The 18,341-nt window shown below is 55.0% G+C and overlaps 1 long non-coding RNA gene across 1 annotated transcript in view; it reads right to left on the bottom strand.

The window, feature by feature from the left end:
* Positions 1-745: 745 nt before the first annotated feature.
* Positions 746-18,341, bottom strand: part of LOC116659805 — a 52,666-nt gene continuing 35,070 nt past the window's right edge. Inside the window, exon 5 of the long non-coding RNA XR_004315168.1 lies at positions 746-1,332. This is a non-coding gene — a long non-coding RNA (uncharacterized LOC116659805). The remainder of the gene's footprint in view (positions 1,333-18,341) is intronic.

Raw genomic sequence — 18,341 nt, 5'->3', positions numbered from 1 at the left:
CTAGGGTCTCTAATTCTTTTAGGGACCCATGAGTATGTTTCAATTTCTTTTAAAATCAGAAGGAAACAATTAACTTTCAGGTTGAAGAAAAAATTTTATTATATAATATTAACATATTCATGCTTATACCAGTGCAGTCAGAAAGTATAATTTGTATGTCTTTTATGGAAGAAAGAACTCATAAAAGCAGAAGCGCCTATGGCCCATGAAAATCATAATGTGGCCCTGTCTCCAATCATGGGAAAAGCCACAGAAGTGCATCCTGACAGAGGGAAGAGCAAGTGCAAAGGTCCTGAGGTGGGAATGAGCTGGGCATGCTTGGGGAGCAGAAAGAATGTGTGATGACTGGGGTGAGCTGGGTGGGCTGAGGAGAGTGATGAGGGATAAGGCTGCAGGGTCAGGTTGTCAAGGTCTGTGCAAAGACAGATGAAGGCCAAGGTGAGAAGGCGAGCTGATGACCAAGAGGGTCGCCACTGACTGCTCTTAGGAGCAGGGGGAGGTGGGCTGCTTCTCCGAGTCAGAGTGACTGGGGCCACACCTGGACCAACACAGCCCCCCTTAAGGGAGGGCCTGAATAAAGACTCTCCCTTAAGATCCTTGCAGCCAAGATGCGGGCCCAGGCAGAGCCTATCTCCTGATGACTCACAGTCCCTTAAGAGATTTCCTGGACCCCTGACCCAAGAAAAAAGTGGGCTGTGCCTCTTAGGTACAGTGATAAACAGGTGTTTGGTAGGTGTTTCCGTGACTGGAGGGTGTTTCTGAGTTGGGTGGAGACTGAGCCCCTGTGTCTTGGCCTCATTTCTGGGGCTCACGCAGCCCCTCCCTGGGGCAGCCAGACTTGGTAGGGGGCGGGGCTTCGGCAAGTGAGATACAGCGAGGAGCTATTTAAAGCTGCCGGCAGCTCGCCCCTTCTGTTCACGGTTCTGCCGGGTGGGAGCTGCCATCGTCACGCACCCACCGGCGCCACAGGAACACAGCAGCCCAGTGCACCCACACACAGACATGGGGGAGGGTCTTTCTGCACCTCCACAGCCTGCCAGAGGGTCCTCCTGCTTGTAGGGCAGGGCTGATAAGGCAGGAGTGGACCCCGAATAGCCCTTCATTCCTGACCGGTGTTCCCAGCCACAGCCCAGGAAAGTAGCCTAAATTTAGGTCACCCCCCCACCATTGGCTACAAGTGTAACCAATTAACGCTTTTGGATGGTGTTGGTGGAGGCGGGGGTGGGGGTGGGGGTGGTGGTGGATCCTCAGACCCACGCGGGACTGGAGGTGCTCCTCTGGCTCTGGAAGGAGGTCCCAGGTCCCTGTGGATCCAGACGTGGGCTGAAAGTCCTGCGTCGGGAAGCAGTAGGTGAGTTTGGCCTTGCTTTGACTGTATGTGCTGTCTGTGGCCTGGCCACACGCAGGCCCTGGGCACATACTAGGATCCAGTGGCGCTGACCAAAATGTGCTGGAGACTCCACCCCTGCGCTTATTCTCCAGGACACCCAGCTCACAGACCCCAGGTTCGGGAGCTACACCCCAGGCTCCTTCTGATTCTGCCGGACCAGGGCAAGTGGGAACTGGGGCTCTTCTTTCTGAAGCAGATAGACAGGCAGACAGGTAGGAGGGTCAGCCCTGAAACACTGCCTGTCGCCTGCAGGACCGGACCACCCCTTACAGATACAGGGGTCTACAGGGGCAGTGTCCTAAATGGGACGGGCTGTTAGCAACTCTAAACTGCAGAGGGGAGGAGCGGTGGGGAAACATAGGAACTGAGAGGTGAGGGCTGGAAGCAGCAAAGTGAATAAGGGTGACAGGAGAGGGGCAAGCAGAGGAAGGGCCCAAGGAGCCGCATCCCATGGCCTTTCAGTATATCCATGACTCATTTCATTTAATGCCTCCTTCTGACCCTTCCCATTTCCCCTCCACCCACATTCACCAACCCTTGAATCCTCACTCATCTGCCATCACTTCCCCTACCCACGGGCTCCTTCATCACACCCAGCGCCCCCTGCTGAACCCTCTTTACTTGCATCCCATCTAGGCCACATCGTTGCTTACTGACCCCCACCTAAGCCCACCATTATCCCACCCAGGGTCCTCTCTAGAAAGCCTCAGGTCCTCTGCCAATGTCCCAGGGCTCCATCTCCAGCCCAGTTCCCTTTTCCGGGTCCCCATCACCCTCTTCCGTCATCGTGTTCTGCAGCCAGCCGCCCGGGAGCTGAATCAGAGCCATAGAGCTAACATTTTGCACACACGTCTCTCCAGATGACAGGCAAGATGGGCCTTCTGCCCTCGGCCCACACACACACCCGTGCTTAGGAAGTACAGAAAGCCAGGGCTGCACCCCACATGGGGTGGGGGAAGGGGGCTGGGGGGCCCTCTTCCTTCTGGATCACTGGCCCAGGGGCTTTTGCTCAAGACTGGGACTTACCTTTTAAGGAGCAAAACAAAAAACAAAAAGCAAAACAAAACAATGTGAGATGGAGAAAGACAGAGACTGGTAGAGGCCGCAAGAGAGTTCACATCAGAGACGGGTCAGGACAGGAAAACCAGGACGGAGAGGCAGGGTTAGAGACTGGATAGACACAGACATCAGAGTCAGGGACAAGGAGAGGCAGAAATAGGGAGAGGGACTGAGAGGGGAATACAGAGAAAAGGGAGCGCAGATGAGCACAAGGAAGGTACCTGTGAGTGGAGGGGGCGGGGGGTTTGGAGAGGACAGGGACCCTAAGAGGGAAGGGGAGCTGTCACCCAGGAGTGAGAGCTCAGCTGGACAGGAGCTGTCAGGAGCCTGAGCAAACCCCGAGGGGAGGCCTCAGAGATGCTCAGGGAAGACAGAACTCAGGGTTTACATGGAAGGATCCAGAGCTGCACCCTGCGGCGGGGGGGGGGGGGGGGGGGGAGGGAAAGCAGAGGCAGTCCCCAGGCCTCCTGGGACCAGCAGGGGGCTGCTGACAGGTGAGCCTGAAGAGACAGTGAGGACCACACACCCCCTACCTGGCAGAGCACAGGCCCAGACTCCTGCTGGGAAGGGTCGGGTTGATCTCAGTGGAGGCCTCCTGGGGCCTCCCAGTGCTCTCTTGCTGCCGGCATTCCTTCTGCTCCATCGTATTCACAATAGTCACCATTTATTTGAGCCCCTACTAGGTGCCACGTACATCCATTCACACAAAATGATTGCAAGGCCAACACCATTGTTACCCCTATTTTACAGATGAGGAAACTGAGACTCAGAAACATGGAGGGCCTTGTCTAGACCTCCCTGACTCTCTCGCATTGTCAGTGAGCCTCTGCTTTTCTAGAAGGAGCGTGAAGTTCCATCTCTGCTCTAGCAGTTTGTGATTCTGCAATTTCCCCAACACATACACGTGGGTGGACTCTGGGACGGACACACACACACACACACACACGTCTCCAGAGGGGACTGGGTGTCTGTCCTTCATCTGCCCCCTAGCTGCCGCACCCCCAGCCCCAGCAGCTCAGGCCTCCCCTCCGCAGTATCTCCGATCACCTCCCTCCAGCTCAGCAGCTAAGCCTGAGGATGATGTCATTCCTTTTATTTAAAGAAAAGGGCTGAGCTGGAGCTTCAGGATGGGAGTCCACGTGGGCGCAGGAGCCAAGTGACTGGCGACCCGGGGTCCTGGCCCAGCCTCTTCTGTCCCCACAGCTGCCATCTGCTGACCCACTTCATGACCCTGTCCCATCCCCTGAGAAGCCCCCTAGAAGGCCCAGCTCAGCATGGGAGCAGGATGGGCCAGACCCATAGGGGAAGGAAAGTAGGTGCCACAGGTCTGCCAGGATCATCTGTTTGCTAAAGGCTCCCTGGGCTCCAAGAACGTGGTCCTGTTGAAGCCATAATGCAAGATACAGAGCAAGTCATCCCAGGAGGTTATCTGTGTAAGGCGTCCTGAGAGGAGGGAAGTGGGGAGGAGGACTGAAGGGGGAACTTACCCCCAGAGTCGCTGAGTCTAAGTTCTTCCTTGCTTCATCCTCTAAATGTCAGAGCCTAGTCACCTGTTTCTCTCTGGATAAGCTGACAGGGGCCATCAGTGAGGAAAAAGCTGTTGGTCCAGGAGTGGGACCTGCCTGGCTTCCCCTGGACTCCCAGTTCCCTTCCAGGGCCGTCCTCCCATCCATGCAGGGCCTCTCAGCCGTACCTCTGCTTTCGCACCTCAGCCTCACTCCTTTCTGGGAGGCCTCTTTTTTGAGGGGTGTGGAGCATTTAGGGCCTCATGTAAATTTAGCAACATCACTAAGAGGTTGGTATGACTAGTGTCATCCCCATTTTACAGCCAAGGCAACTGAGGCTTATTAAGGGTGAGCAGCCCGCTCAGCTCACACCAGCTGGTCAGTGACAGACCCCAGGTGCAAACCCAGGTTTGCTGAGTTCAAAGCCACTCTCCTCTGCTTCTCCCTATTCTGCGGGACTCCCCCTCAGCTCCCATGAGACCCCCACAGCTTCCCTGAACTCCTCAGCCCTCTAACAAGGCAGAGGCATTATAAGGAGTCCACGAGCCCCCAATTCCCTTCAACTGTGTCCCAGTAAGAGGCTCCAAACTGGGTGAATGGGACTACCATAGTCTGTTCCCCCAGTCTATTCCCAGGGTCCCTAATCCAGGCAGTGTTCAGTGAGTCCCTGCCCTAGGCGGGTGGAGATGCTTGTTCTATATTTTATTTAGCCACTAATTGCCTGCATTTAAAAGGCATCACAGTGCCACACTCGTCCTCTGTTTCATGCCCTGATGCGTGTTTCTGCATGAAGGGACACTGGGGCAGCGGAACCAGTGAGCGTGGGGCCATGGTCTCCCCAATGACAGCTTTAAAAGCCTGACCCCAGCGCTCAGTGCTGGAGGATGTCAGGTTGTCACCCTGAGAAGCGAGAGGGGGCGTGTGAGGGGCTGGGGCCTCTGCAGAAAGGAGGACAGAGGTCAGGGCCCTGCCAAGGGCCAGGCAGGAGGGGGAGGGGGCGTACCATGTCCCCATTCACCCCCAGGACGAGGGCCCAGCTGATGGAGCCCTACCCAGAATGCCTGGAGGATTCTGCAACACACAGCTGCCTGGAAGAGAACACGGCACAGGACTCAGTCACATCTGCTGTGATCGGGAAGGAGACGTGTGATCCTTGTCTGTACCAAAAGCAAGAGATGGAAGCTGAAGGAGAGGAGGGTAAGAGTGGGCAGGTAGAGGTAAGTGGATAAGACAGGAGCTTGATGGCTGATACCGGGGGAGACGGCTCCAGGAGCCCACTTTGGGTTTGCCACTTGCTCAGAAAGGGCACACCCAAGTAGGTGAAGAGTAAATTTGTTTCCCACCATTTCCCAATCACTGCCACGTCCAGTTCTGAGTCAGATATCATCTCACTCTGACCCCAATGCTGACTCACACCAGCGTCAAACCTAAGCTTCAGCCACAACCCCATTGACCCTCACCTTATCCCCAACCCTGACTCCAACCTTCCTCCCAATGACAACTTCACCCCCAATCCCGCCCCGATACCAAAACCAAGCCATCTCATATTAACCTGCCGCAACTCTATCCCTGCCCCAACCCCATCCTTCCTCTGATTCCCATTTCAGATGGGAGTCCACCCCCAACTTCCTTCCCAGTCCTTATTTCTCGCCTGACCCAACCCTTTCTCCAGCCCAAGATGACTTCCTAACTGCAAGTTATGCCTGTCCCTCTCCCTGGCGTTACGCCGGGCCCCTGGCCTGGTCGCAGGGTGCCTGGGCAAGGCTGCTGCCTTCAGTCAAGCCACCAAGCTTTGGGAACTTTGGGACAGTGCCTCCCCTTTCTCAGGGTGCTCAAGGTCCCAGCTCTGGGGTCAGGAGTCTGGGCCCCTCCTGCTCTCGGCAACCAGCTGATGACACCAGGACACAGGCAGGGATGTTACAGACCCTCCAGCTAAGGAGCCGTGCTTCTCCGGAGGAATGGCCAGAGATTAGCTCTCTGCGGAGCAGCCCCAGCACTGCCGCTCCTCACACGTCACTGGGTAATTTTTACACGGCCAAAGACTGAGCCTAATGGGCTGCCTGCTCCCAGCCAGCTGGACAAGCAGGGAGGGCAGCCCCCAGGGTCTCCTACAGACCGAGGGGCTCTGCGCTCTGCTAAAAGGATGGCGTTTTCATTCGACATTTGTCACAAGAGAAGGGCACTCTGAAAGCTTGGAACCCTGCACCTCTGGGAGAGAAAGAGCAAGTCAGAGTGCTCTGCACTGAGCCCTAAGACGCAGGAACACTTCCTCTCTGGGGACAGGCGGGGAAGTCATCCCTCTTAGTGGCTTGAGTGCCAAGGAGCCACCGTCTGAGCTCAGCAAATGCCAAGTGATTAAGCCTCCACTGTGCAAAGTCTTCCAAACAGCCCCTCCAAGAACAACTCGGTGTACCCGTGCCCTGTTCCCGGGGCCCACCACGTCCACCCTCGAGCCACCCGGTGACAAATGTCACCACAGCATGGGCTGGCACCCCCCCTCCCCAGCCCACTGTCATCACCCACCCCTCTTCCTGGGGTCTGTCTGTCTGTCTGTCTGCTCAGATGGGGAGCCGGTGGCCGGGCTGGCCGCCAACTCTGCTTTTCCTGCCGGGCGCAGTACACCGCCGTTGCTCACCAAACACTAACTGAACGTTTGGTCTGAACTTTCTCCAGCTTCGTTTCCCAGCAACTTCCACTTCCTGGGAGGTGGGATGGCGACTTCCGCTCCATCCTGCAGGGAGGCAAGATGCCCCGGTGGTTGAGGGCTCCAGCTCTGGGATCAAACAGCTGTGCCCGGGGAACCAAGCACACTTCCAGCCCCACCGTTTGCTAGCTGTGTCACCTTGAGCAGAGTGCCTTCATTTCTCTGAACCTCAGTTTTGTGTTTTGTAAAATGCAGGTACTTAAGGCACCTATCTCACAGAGCTGCTTAAAAAATGTAATGAGGTAGAACATGAAGATACGTGTGTGTGTGTGTGTGTGTGCATGTGTGTGAAGTGTGGAGCACAGTCGCCGACACAGAGTAGGTCCTCAGTAAACACTAGCTCTGCTGACAACGTGGCTGGACACTGGTGGCCTAACTTCAACACAGGGTCCCGAGAGAGGAGGGCAGCTTGGGACCTTCTCCTGGGGAGGGAACGTTTGATTACTGTTTACAGTCCTGTCTGAAGCCCCCACTCCCCCTTTCGTTTCTTCCCACCAGACGTTCTCCTTTCCCCCTCCCCGACCTGGGCCAGAGAACCCAGTTACTCATTCATTTGCTTGCTTCTTCACACCTTCATCTAACAAATATTTATAGATTGACTATTCTGGGCAGGCCCTGCACTACAGGCTGGCAGGTAAGTCAGCAGATTGAGGTCACTGCCTTCACAAAGCTCATGGTCTAGAGGCGCAGGGGCCAGAGCTTGGCAGTGCAAGTGTGGGGGACACATAGGAGGACCCCAGTCTAAGGGAGAGGAGGTGGGATGGTCTAAGTTAACGTCTGGAGGACAGGTAGGAGGTAGCTAGGGAAAGGGGAGAAAGAGGGTCCCAGGAAGAGGAAACAGCTCCAGCAAAGGCCTGGGTAGGAGAGAACAGGCAGGTTTAGGGCTTCCAGAGTGCCCAGTGTGGAAGCGAAGCTGTAAGCGGTAACGTATCATCACACAGGCTGGAGTCTGCACTCCGTCCTCAGAGCTCTTCGTTTGGAGACTGGATGTGGCCTAATGCTTTCCCCTCTCTCCTCCACACATGGCCTCTGTCTCAGCAAGGAGAATTTCCTGAGCCTGCCTGGTTGTGGTGCGCTGGGGGTGGGGGACTGGGGGGGGGGGTAGGGGTGACCCAGGAGAGGCCTTCACACGTGGGAGGGCCTGGGAGGGACAGAAACCAGCGTGATCAAAGTGTTCACTCTGTTTTCACGCTCCATCTTCAGAACATTACAAGAAACCCTCATTAGTTCCATTTTACAAAAGAGGAAACTGAGGCACTGAGATTTTTTTCCAGTAACACGAATGTGGCCCTGGTGTCAGGCCCCAGAGCCTGTGTTCTGAACCATTAGGCCGCCCTGGAGGTGGGACAGCACTGGGGGAGAGGACCAGGCACAAGAAGACAGGGGAGGGAATGGAGCTTTCTCTCCTCGGCCTCTCGACTAGCCAGTCTCCCAGACACAGACCCCAGGAGCCAGCGCCTGCCAGGCCCCTGAAGGGACAAAGCCCCCCATTCAGGGCTCTGACGGTCTCCCCTCCCAGCTGCTCTGCTCCTTGCAAAGCATTTTCCCTTAATAGCCTCCCTTTCAGCAGGACGCCTGCAGCCCACATCTGTGGAAACCAGGCCACAGCAACTCCTCCTACCAGGCCAGCAAGGCTGCCATGGCCATGGTCACCATGTCCCAAGTGTCTCCTTCTCCTCCCAGTCTGGAACCTTCCAACCCCCTTCCACTCCACTTGCTATTTCCAGGATTCTGCCTGTAGAGGGGGATAGAGCTGAGATCCTGTCCTTCAGGCCATCCTGTCCTTAACTTTTCTCTGCAAAATATGTCTGAAGTTTGGGCAGGGAGAGCAGCAGGACGAGGACGTCTCCTGGGTTGGAATCCCTCTTTGGCCTCCAGTTTGCTGTGTGACTTTGGAAAAGTTACTTCACCTCTCTGGGCTTCTTGATTTTTCCAACTGTAGAATGAGAAGATAGCCCAGGTGTGAATTCAGACCACCCAGATTTGAATCCTAGATCCATCATTAACAAACTGTGTGACCTTGGACATACCTCTGAACCTCAGTTTCCTCATCTGTATGAATGGGATGACATACCTCAACGGTAGTTGGGAAGATTAAAAGAGATGATCTATGTGAATCACTTTGCATAGTGCCTAGCTCACAGTAAACAATTAATAAATGTTCGCTGTAATTATTTTTATTACCATAATAGATGTTTTTCCAAACAGCTGTAGAATTTTTTTCTTTTTGAAAGGTGAAGTGGTGGGGGGAGAGCTTGTCCACCCTTTCTTCCAGCTCTTCCCCTCTGTGATCCCCAGTGGCCTCTGGTTTTGACTAGTAAGTCCCAGACCTGGCTGATTCTTAGGTCCTCCTGGGGAGTGTTTTAAAACCAGTTTCCCCAGGTTCCATCTCTGAGATTCCCATTCAGGAGATCTGGGGGGAGCCCAGAAAGAGACTGTAGAGTCATCCCAGGTGGTTCTAATGATCTCCCAGGTTCAGGCTGCATAAGGTCCTTTCTGGCCTTTAGGTGACATCAGGCTTTGAGGACAAGGGCCTCCTTCCCCCCAGCCCCCTCTGAGGCTAAAAAACACCCCACATAGGCCCAGCAGGTTCCAATTGCACCACACCCTGACACAGCTCCCAGCCTGCCCCCCGCCTTCATCAGGGTCCCTTCTGCAATTTTTTTGACCAAAAGGGGACAGAGGGGAAGTGCTCCTTCACCCGCCTCCAGGCCCAGCCCTCAGGCACCACGTTCCTGCTCCTCCTTTCCAGGCCTGTCTCTTTTGCTCATAATAATGTTTAAATAGCCAGTGAGGGTTTACTGTGTGCCAGGCACTGTGCTCAGCTCCTTACGATTATCATCTTGTAAAACCTTTACAAAGCCCTGTGAGGTATGAATTTTCCTCCCCACCCGACAGATGAGAAAACCAAAGCACAGAGAGGTTAAGTGACTTGATCATTGTCACGCAGCTGTAAATAGCTGAGCTGAAACTCTACCCTAGGTCTGCCCGACCCCATAACTCATGCTCTTAACCACTTTCCTGACATCCTCCCCTTGGTGACCCCACTCCTAAAACCTTACTCTATTAATCTCCATTCCCTGCCTCCCACATCCCCAGGGCCCTGATGAAGCTTCTCCCAAGAACGTGGTTCTGGTCACAACTCCAATGGCAGGCAAGAAGCACCAAAGCAGGGCTTGTCCTAATTGGTGCCTGAGAACATGCCTAACCTTGGGGTAGAGAGGCCAGACACTCCCTCGGGGATCACAGATGCACTGGTGGATGCAGTCACCCAGCCAGTTCCTCCTAAGCAGACTCCCATCGGACCTTCCATCTGCTATGTGACAGTCTTCCATCCACCCGGCCATCAGGTCAGCCTGCACTTAGCAGCCCTGGTCATCTGTCAATCTTCCTTCTGACATCAGAGGCCACCAGATGGTCCTTACATGCTCCTTGGTTCATCAGTTGGTCAGTCCCTCTCTACGCACCAAGGGCCTTGATTTGTGAGTTTCCAGGGTGGAGATCCCCAACTCAGGGTCAGTGGGAACAGACCTAGCCACTGTCCCTCAGACCTTATAATCGGACACCTGCAGAGCCAGCATTTACCCAGCAGCCCCCCGGGTCACAATGCCGAACAGATCTCCCTTCCTGCCCCCACCAACACCTCATCTCCCCTGGGCCCAGCTGCCCCCACTGCTGGAGACCTTTCCCTTTGTGACCTATCTAGGTAATTTGGAAGGTGATTAACAGCAATCACGCTTGAGTTTGACATCCAGGCACGGCCGCTAAATTGAGGCTCACAAAGCCTCCTTGACATCCAATATGTTATATGCTTTTCCCCTTAATTAGGAGCTAAAGTGGATAAATATGAAGTTGCCATAGCAACAGCCTCTCGGGTTGGTGGAGGGATGCAGCTCAGTTTCTGTCAGCTGGCTGGCTGACATGTTGGCTGATGGACCAAGTCGGCTCCTGTGAAGGGGTAGGATAGGGCCCCCTCCCACCTTCCTGGGAACCTGTCTCCCAGGCTCAGTTCTGGTGATTCTGCCACTGCTGGCCAGACTTCACAGAGCTCTGGACTGCCTCACCTGGGCTACAGACCTCAGTTGGTCTAACCCCTCATGAAACAGTGGGGAAGTTGGAGGAAGGTTGCTGCTCCAGGAATGAAAGGTAGATAAGATTGAATGCCTGGCTCTCCTGACTCATCTAGACCAGAGTCTACAGTGGTTCTTAACCAACTCAGGGTCCTAGATCCTTGGGAGAATCTGCTGAAGGCTATTGTCTATGGGAACACACTTTTAGGAGGTTCAGACCCCTGCAGCTTGTCTATATACCACACCCAGCTGTTCCCCCAAAGTTTTTACCACCTGCAGAGACGCTTACTAAGTGTTTGTATAGCGAATCTTCACTCTTTCATTTCTGCCTTTTCCTCCCCATAGTCTTGTCTGAGATGCCCTTCAAACTTCTCTCCCCATCCCACATTGGACAAGGTTCCTAAGCCATTCCTCCACCAGGTTTCGGTGTGTGTAGCCAGCTTGGGCTGGGGGCAAATGTGGGAGGATGGTGGTGGTGAGCGGTGGCTGGAGGGACAGCTTTTCCAGCTCTGCAGCTACAGGGTGGGCTGCATCCTGTATCTTGCCTGGGAGTCAAGAGGCGTGGGGCTGTGGGGGGCAGTGATGGGGTGAGCAAAGGCAGTCAGCTCTGAGAGGAAGTCTCTGCAACGTGGGTCTGTGGTCAGCCACAATGGGGTTCAGGCCCAGGACTGGGCTCTGCTTTTAAATTTTCATAAACTAACAGTTGAGCACACACTGTATGCATGTTCTCATATTATCTCATTTAATCCTCAGCAATTCTACAGGGCAGGTACTATGATTCTCCCTATTTTACAGAGGAGAAAACAGAGATTCAGAGACGTTTAGCTACTTCCTCAATCTCACACAGCTAGTAGGTTAAGGAGATAGCATTTGAAGCCAGGTCTACCTGATAGCAGAATTAAACTCTAACAACCACACTCTACTGCCACTTGAATTGCCTTTCCCTGACCCACAAGTCAAGACTTTAGCAGCTGTGGGGTTTCAGCCAGGGAGTCCTCCCCTCTGGGGAGGTGAGGACACTGACCAACTCCTGCCTCTGCCCCCAGCTCTGCTGTTGGGGCCAGTGGAGGAGAGCCTATGGGCTCACGCCTCATACACGTTCCTCTACTGAGCGAGAGCCAGCCCCAAACACCCTCTAATAGAAACAAGATGTTTAAACCTTGAAGAAGGAAGCAAGGATCCCATTCAAAGAGCCCACAAAAGGAAGCACCTCAGAGTAACCCGAGTCCTATTTTCAGGAGACCAAACTGGGTCTTTCTCCTGTTCCACCTTCTCCCTCTGTGCCAGAGACCTAGTGCAGAGGGACGTGTCTGGGCAGGGAAAGGAGGCAGCGCTGCCTCCCCTGCCCCGAGACCCCGGAGCACGTCCCTCACCTCATCCAGCGGGCCCCGCTGCTGCGCTGGCAGTGGGAGGAAGCGCGGCCCCGCCTCCCTGAGGAGCCGGGGCTCGGGGCTCCCACGCACCCCCGCACCACGTGCCGTGGGTGCTGGCAGCGGGAGCTGGGGCTGGTGGCTTGGCCCCCGAACTTCCTTTCCTTCCAGTTCTGACTAAAAATAGAGACAACAAGGACGAGCTCATTCTGTCAGACAGTGTTGGGGGGGAGGGGGGACGCCTGAGCAGATACAGCTCCCCCCTTCTCAGCACGTGAGACCCAGCCCCCAACTTTCCCACATACATCCCCTGCCTCCCACAGCCTTCCTCTGCTGTGTCAGCCGTGGCCCATGAGCCAGAGTGGGCTGGGGGGGGGGGGGACTTCCTGCGTTTCCTAAAGTCTCAGTGAACATTCTCATTGGTCTCTGACTCTAGGGAGGGGTCCAGGCCAGGGATGCAGTCCAGAGGGGTAGGAGACCTGACTTCAGGGGTTTCCCCACCCTCTTCCCTCAAGCCATGTAAGGTAGGGGCACAGGGCTGTCAGAACTGGGGCCCCTTCATAGCCTTCAGTATCGTAATAATGCCCAGAACCCCAGCAGCTCAGTGGAATAGTCTTGCTGGTTGTGGCGAAGGAGGGGAGCATGTGATCTAAGAATGTCTTACATTTCTCAGGGAGGGTGACTTTCAAGCCTCAAGCCTTGGGGTCCCTCTTGCCTCTTGGCCTTCCTGCAGGTCCACCCCCCACTCCCCCCACCCTCTGCCACCAGGTGATTGAGAAAACACAGCGCTGACTTCGTCTCCTGTTTGGGTGCTGGGTTCCAGTAGGCAGCTCTACTCAGCAGAGGTGAGGGGGGAGTTGGCATCCTCTGCTGTTCCCCTCTGCCACCCCCACCCCACACCAGCTGCCCAGTTTGGAGCTCTGCTCAGGGAGAAATACACACACACACACACACACACTTTCCTGGACCCAGCATGAATTTATAAGGTCACAACAAGTCCTCAAGGGCATGAAAAGCTGGTGCTGGGCCGGGGACAGGCACAAAAGACACCTCTACCATAGTTCCTTGTCACTCAAAGAGATGGTTCTCTCCTGGGGGCAGAGAAGACGCCTGAGACCTCTTCTGACGCCCCACCCCCACCCCAATCCAGTCGAGATGCCTGAAAGGCTCTGGATCTCTGCCGGTTCAGTGGCACATGAGGTGGTGAGCAGAGGGCAAGAAGCAGCAGTTTGCTGTTGTCTCCCCCATGCCTGGAATTGTGCCTGGCACACAGGAGGTACTTAGAAGTATCTGTTGAATGAGTGAATGAAAGAATGAAGAAATGAATGAACTGGACACAGTCATGACCCAAGACGGGAAGGGAATCACTACAGCTATCACTACAGGTACTTTTGCGCCAGGGCTAGACTGGAAAATGAGAGGCAAGGGCAGGATAATAATTCGGTGCCTCTTCAAACCAACACTCTCTCAATATTTGTTCAATATTTGTTTGGAGGAGAAGCTGCACAGGGACTGGGCAGGAAGCGCCCCTCCCACCCACCAACCTCGCTGCAGCCCTCCTCCAGTAGCCCAAACGATTCTGGTTTGGCCTTAATTTTGCCAATCCTGCCAAGCTACATAGAAACCCTGTGGTTCTCCAGGACCACCTCCGAACAAATGAACGGAGCTTAATGAACAATTGCTGTAGCTTGAGTGCCCTGTGGGGATCTCACCTCTGTGCCCAGCAGCTTATGGAAGTGTTCCTACCAACCCCCACCCCCACCCTGAGGCTTGTGCCTGGCAAACACTCTTCTCTCCAATTCGTTAAGTGACCAGTGAAGCTTTAGCGCCCCTTAGAGCTGGGTGCCCTGGGCTGGTGGGCCGCCATCCATTGGATCTTTTCTCTGGGTGATTCTGGAGGGGAGAGGCATGGAGGGGTCTGCTCACTGCCCTCTTCAGTCCTTCACACTCTGCTGACCCCATGCCTAGGAGGGAAGGTCAGGATGGGGAGGTGGAGTGAGTGGATGAGGCAAAACCATTGCTTCCAGCTCTGAGCAGGTAAGAGGCAAGTGACCAGCAGCTAGAAGGGACTCCTATTCCCTCCCAGGGAGCTGAAGGGGCAGACCCACTTCAGGTAGCATCCTGAGTCCGAGATCCAGCAAGTGCAAGCCAGCGCAGGGTGGATGGCTTTAGAGCTGCTGAAGTAATGCTGTCTGACTTCCACTCCCTGGGGATGCCTGCAAAAACCAGATGTCTGGCCAATGAGATGATCACTGGAGCAAAATCTTTAAGTAAATACAGCCACTCATAGTCACTCACTTCCGTTTCCTCTACTCTGCTTGCCCCACCCTCCTCTGCTTTCACATTCCAGCCCCCTTTCCCACCTCAGCCCGCCTGCCCCCTGCCCCCACAGCCTCCCTGTGGCTGCCTTGCTAGCCCTCACCTCTTTGCCTGCACAGAGGGCTTCTCCATCCTCTCCCCAGCCCCCTGCCACCTGAGCAGCACAAGATGAAACCTCTGAGCACCTGTGCAGATGAAAGACTACTAATGACATGAACCCTCACTATTTCTTGAGCACTCGCTGGGTGCCAGGCACTGGGCTACAACACTTCTTTATGTGCATCAGCCCATTTCCTCTCACAGCGACCCTGAGACATGGGTACCATGCATCCTTCAGGATAAGACTCTGGGGTCAGAGTCCCAGCTTTGTCACTGATCAGCTATGTGACTACAGGAAAATCGCTCAGCCTCTCTGAGCCCCTGTTTCCTCATCTGTAAAATGGGGAGATTCACTGTACCTACCTTAAACGCCTGTGAAAATATGAAGAACTAAAGTGCTTAGCACAGAGCCTGGCACATAGTCAGGCTGGCTCGGGACACTGTTATCCTCATTATCTTCTTTTTAGATGAGGAAACCTAAGGGAGGCTAAGTCAGGTGGCAAGGTCATGAATGACTAGAACAAGGCAGAATCAGGGTTCTAACCACAGCCTCCCAGTCCTGTCTTAGGAGAAACCTTGGTTAGAACCAAGCTCTCCCCCATGCCTTGGCTCTGCCCACCCACAGGGTCACAGCTCCTCTTTCTCTAGTGGAAAGGAAACTGGAACCAAATGATCTGGAATGAGCCTGTGGGTCCCCAGTGACAGCCAGCATCCCACAATGCTCTGGGGAGTGTGTGCACACGCCCACCTGCCAGGCCTGGAGGAATCCAGGCTTTAGACTTGAAAGGTAATCCAATCCCCCGTGCTTCCTACCCTCCCCCGCAGCGCTGGGTGTTCACGACAGCAACACAGACCCAGTTTCAGAGGAACAAGCCCGCAAGTGAGAGACTCACAGGCAACACCTCGCTCTCCCTGCCCCGGTGTAGGCGCAGGCCCTGCACTTTGCCAGCCTGACCGGAGACACAGCCCACCTCGGCCTCCCACACCTCCTGGCCTTGACAACTCTCCATCCTTTGCTTAGCTCCCATGACCAGGTTCCTTGTCCCTGTCCCTCATCCTACCCTGGGGAAGCTCCATCTATCTCCCTGCCTGTCCCTTCCTCTGCCTCCCAGGCCCCAGACCCAGGGTCATTCAAAACATGTCCCTGTGATCCCCCTTTACCTACCACCTCTGCCCCAAACATCCACCTCTTTCTCTCCACCCAGTGGCCCAGCTCAGCCCAGGCTGAGCTGGGTATCCAGCACTTGGGTCTGGGGCAGAAGGAAGCACGGAGCAATTCAGAGTTCTGTTTAACTAAGAATGAATAATAAGTAATATGTAATTAGGGGATGAGGGCATGTGGCTATGCTCCATGGACCCTGTGCTGGGGGAGCAGGTGGAGCCCCTGCACACATGTCCCCACTTGCCTCCAGACCCCCATCTCTGGCCAGATTCCCCCCACCGTCACTTCACACTGGGTCCCCTGGCCAGCTCTGTGATGGGTGGTCCTTGTTCATTCAGCCCTCAGGACCTTCCCCACTCAATTCTGCCCTGGCTTCTGGTCCCCAGCCTTCTCTACTGAGCAGAAGGTGCCCATTCCCTGCAGTCACAGGGATCCCAGTCTCTCCTGACATCACAAATCCCTGAAGGGGCCAGGCCTGACCTCTGTCCCCAGCCAGGCCTTGAATACTGGGAATATGAAGCTCCCCAACCCTCCAAAGGAATCCATAACAAGTCAAGCCCCAAGCCTTTCCTGCTCTCCCATGTGGCTTCTACGCTCTGTTCCTCTCCACTACCATTTGCCCTGTTCTCCCCACCCACCCAACAGGGGGCCAGTGATGCCTCTCTAGGGACCTTCCCCGACCCAGCCTGTCCCCATCCTCTCCCTCTCCAAATCCTATGAGAGCTCCTTGGGTGGTGGGAAGGCAGCAACCTCTCCCCCTCCTCCTCCCCATCCTCCACATCCCTTTTGTTCAGGGACAGGTCAGAGCATGTTGCCCTCCAGTGGCTGTGGCCAGCAGTGGCTTAGGGAGGAAAGGATGTCCAGGCTCCTTGGACTGTCTCAGGTCCCACCTGTCTGGGGGAGGCAGCTGGGGAAGGGGAGTCCTGGCAGGGATGCCTGCCAGGCATCTCTAGGGCCGGGTGCTGCCTCGTGAACTAGTTAGCACTTCTTCCCTTACTCTGGCCCTACGGGTCTGCTTGATCAGATTCATCCCTGACTCCTCCCCTGGAATATTTTCTGGTACTTTCACCAGCAGTTCAGACCTAGCACATGCTCTTCCCACACCCTCCCACCCAGCACGGTCCAGCAAAGGGCCAGGCACAAGAAAATGACAGCCAGGGCTCCTCACTCCCTGCGTGCTGGGGAAGGGCTTTGCAAGCACTGGTCGCTCAGCCCACAGCCCCAAGAGGTAAGGGAAGCTGTCAACACCATTTTACAGATGAGGACACAGAATCTTAGAGGAATTAGGTAATATCTTGGCTCACCCAACTTGGGGTTGGGGGATGGGGGTGCTGAGTTAGGAGTCTGACTCCAGAGCCCAGCTCTTTACCAGGAGGTACTTCTCCCCAGTGGCCATTGATGGAGCGCTGTGTGTAGGTGAGAAGGGGGTTAGGGACAGGCAAGGCATGTGGCTGGTGGAGGGGCATGAGGAGTGAAGTTGGAGGTGAGGGAGTGTCCAGAGCAGAAGGTTCCAGAAAGTGATGTGAAGAGGGTATGTGTGGGGTGGATAAGGGGGTAAGGAATGGAGGGGGAAGTTTGTGGGGGTACAGGAGGTGAGTCAGGGAGGGATGAGAGCTGAGGAGTGAAACAGGAGGGGAGGAAAGTGTCAGGTGTGTGAGAGATGGTATATGGGGGGGTGCAGATATTGGGGGGAAGAGGAGGTGAGGGGTGAAAGGGCAGTGCGAGGATGAAGTGGAGGTGGAGAGAGTGCCAGGTGTGTGGGTGTGTGAGGTGGACGGTGGGGAGGTGGGGGGAGTGTCAGATGTGGGGGTTTAAGAGGCATGAAGTGGTTGAGGGAGAAAGTGAGAAGGGTATAAAAAGGTGTGAGGATTGTGAAAGTCCCTGAGGACCTGGAGGACTTGAGCAGGGGAGGGGATTGGAGGAGGGGTGGGGACAGTGAGGGGAGTGGTGCATAGGTCTGAGGGGCTTTGACAGTTTGGCTTTTGTCCCTGTCCTCATCCCCAGCTGCCGCAGCCCTACCAGACCTGGCCTCGCTGCCAGGCTCATTTCAGGGATGGGTGGAAATTTCCATTTCAGCAAAATCCATTTGTAAAGCCCTGGAGCTTTGGGCCTCATTCTGCTCTGCCTGCCTGGCTCTGGCCTGCCCAGCCAGCCCCATTCTCTACCCCAAACCTCCCTCTGCTCTCCCTCCTCTGCAGGCAGAGCTGGGCTCAGGGTCTTGCCACTCCCAGACTCCACACCAATCCCATCAAGAGAGCCTACAGAGGAGCCCACCCCCGCTGAGCATCTTGACATCCTGGGATGCCCTCCAGGGGTCTGGCAGGTGTAGGGGGCTGGTCACCGCCTTGCCCTCAGAGTACCATCAGTATACAGTATGTCCCCACTGCCCCCTTTCCCAGTGCTGAGGGTGTTTGTGACATCACAGGGTAGGAGAATGGGACAGGTTCTTCAAGATAATCCTATTTAGACCTTTTCATCATATAAATGGGGAAAGAGAGGTCCAGCAAGGAAAAGACACTTACTTGTCCAGGACTACACAACTGACTGAAGTGCAGAGCCCGCATGACCCCTTTTCCTAGAGGAAGAATTGTAGAAAGAGTAATTCAAACCTAGGTTCAAATCTTGGCTCTGTTGGAGAGGGGGTGCATTCAACAAGTGATTTC

The sequence above is a fragment of the Camelus ferus genome, chromosome 3 (assembly GCF_009834535.1).
Source record: "Camelus ferus isolate YT-003-E chromosome 3, BCGSAC_Cfer_1.0, whole genome shotgun sequence".
Lineage (NCBI taxonomy): Eukaryota > Metazoa > Chordata > Mammalia > Artiodactyla > Camelidae > Camelus > Camelus ferus.
Note: the sequence above shows the minus strand (reverse complement) of the source record. Positions and strands in the feature narration are given on the sequence as shown.